The sequence below is a fragment of the Phalaenopsis equestris genome, unplaced genomic scaffold (genome assembly GCF_001263595.1).
Source record: "Phalaenopsis equestris unplaced genomic scaffold, ASM126359v1 Scaffold000123, whole genome shotgun sequence".
Classification (NCBI taxonomy): domain Eukaryota; kingdom Viridiplantae; phylum Streptophyta; class Magnoliopsida; order Asparagales; family Orchidaceae; genus Phalaenopsis; species Phalaenopsis equestris.
The window spans coordinates 2,467,022-2,469,805 of NW_018164565.1; positions in this window are offsets into that span (position 1 = coordinate 2,467,022).

The window sequence follows — 2,784 nt, forward strand, 5'->3', positions numbered from 1 at the left end:
CTAAGAAGGGGGCGGACGATAGGCAGTGCCGATGGCCAACGATGGGTTGCAGTGGTGGCCTATAGCGGGCGGAGGCAGATAGTTATTGTTGGTGGCAGACGACAGTCAGGTATGTACGCCTGTGGGGCGAGAGAACAGTTTACATTCAACTATATTTTTTAAATTTGTTCAAATCAAATGAATTTCAATTTCAGTGAAAATGAACTAACAGATGAATTTCAAACACAATGCTCTTTTACATACAAACAATTAAATTTTCAAATTTCTTGCATAAAAAAATGGTAATGCATTCCTAATGTTGGCTGACCAAAACTCTCCAAAGTCAAAACAAGTGGACTTATAAGAGCTTCTAAAGTTTCAAAACTAATGTTTCAAATCCCAAGAACAACAATTAAGAGAGTTACTAAACATTAACATCAAAATTAATTTCTTACCTATGAATTTGATTTTGTTTGACCAACCTTTTTATTACATGTGAGGATTTGTATTCCCTTAGTATAATACCTTTAAATATTATATATTGGATAAGAAAGAAAAATATGTTGAATTTAAATTAGATTTACATGTCCTTTTTTCCATCTTAACATTGGAATGAAGAAATATATGTTTTTATATTTTTCTAATTTTTATTAGATTTCTTTTGCTTATGATCTTTCTCACATTATACCTAAATGTTGTAAAGCTTGTCAATATTCATCGTGAAACATGCAAATGCATCTTTTCGGTAGTTTAAAATTTTCACATAGGTGATAGATTTTATAAATCACGATGTTTTGGATGCTATGTATGTGATTATCCCTAAAACATTTCATGATCTATCCCCTCTCTTCGGCTTTATACATTAAACCTTCTCTATCATATTCCCTAACAATTCTTGCTACATTTTAATATTTTCTTAAGCCTTTTGAAAAAGTAATCATACACATCTAATCTCTCAACCTAACCATATTTTAAATTCTAACCAAAGTCAAGCACTCAAAATAACACAAATTCACTCATTCCCTCCTTATAGGTCTCTAGCAACACTTAAAAATCATATAGCTTAAAGTTTCCAAAGACTCATATCACTTTAAGGAATCATTTATATTTCTCTACTACAAATAAAACTTCTTAACTCACATGCTCCACTTTTGAGCCCACAATATACCCTCAATAAATAAATCTATAACTATAGAGGAAATTTAGATTCAATGAACATTTTATATGATTACATACTTAATCAAGCATCATTTATACAAATTCCTCACTCAATTCGCTTCCTACTTTAATAAAAATTAGGAAAATTTACAAAATATACCTTTATGGCGGAGAACATCATCAAGCACATAAAGAAAATCCTAATTTAGCTTCTTATTTTGCTCCTTGTCCTCCATATTCTCATCTACAACACTCATATGCTGCTTGCCTTGCTGGTGAAGCTCCTGCAACCAGTAGAAAGACCTCTGCAAATTAGAAATTATGTATGTTTGATTAGTATATGAAAATAAAAATCATCATTCTATTTGAAATTAAATGACCATGCCTCGAACTCCCGGAACCACATATTTTAAGTCACAATCGGGATCTATTTTCAAGATAGAAATGCCTGGTCATACTTACTCTGGATGTTCTCCATGATGTGTGTCACAGATGACCTGTAAGAAAAGAACCTAAAATTGAAATATTAATTAAAACAAAAATCAAGATTAAGATTTAACTTTGTTCTAATGTTTAATAAAGATAACTTACGAGTAACCCTCCGACATAAATACGCCCTATTGGAGGTGTCATCCATTTGAGAGGAGAGATTCGAGGCCCTACTGATCATAGGAGGAATCTGGACGGGAAATCAGTGCGGGTGTGAGAGCTGGTGCTTGTGAGGGAGCAGGCGTGGGCGAGGTAGCGGGAGGAGTGATCGAAGTGGCTACAGAAGTGTCTTACCTCTCAGAGCGAGTGACATCTTTCTTCAGTCTTCTATATATGTTCTCCAATGTCACTTGAACATGAGATCTCTTCAGGGGCTGAGCACCTGCCATCTGAAGTTGGAAAAAAAAATTAGCAGAATTAGTAAGCAAGACTGTGTCTAATATCAACAAAAGTAAGCAGATCAACTATAGTAAAAACTACCAAAGAATGTAATATAAGCCACAAAAGTAAAAGTAGAACAATATAGAATGAAAACATGAAACATGTCATGACTATCATAAAATTAATAAAAGTAACCATGACAACTATAGTGTGAGAAGCAAAAGTATAAGCAAGATGGTGCAGAAACTAATCATACGATGAACTTAAAATTTCTTCATCATTTTCATTCATATTTAGAGGGACTTGTCATGAAGCCACATAGTATCCTCTAGGAGAAACATTTCTTCGATTGAACTAAGTTGAGTACAAAACTCAGACATGCCTAACTCTTGGTAAATGAGTTTGATAGTATTTTGCATCTAAATAGTTTTCTTGTTTATTCTTCATAACAACGACTCAATCAAGTTTATCCCTTGCTTGACCAAGATATCAAAGGTAATAAACCTGACTAGCCCGACATGCCAAAAGAAATGGATCAAACTTTGCACATCTTGTGTTCAATTTGACTTCAGTAGTATCATACGGGTTGGGTGTTCATATTCCTCGATTAGGAACATAATCAAACAACTCACAGTTGAACAGGTAAATATTGTGTTCAACATAACCCAGATATTGTAGTTGAACTACTTTATCGAGTATGCTATAATAGTTGTTTTAATTATCTGTGTGTGTTTTCTCTAACGTAAACATCACAATTTAATAGCAACTTCAAATTTT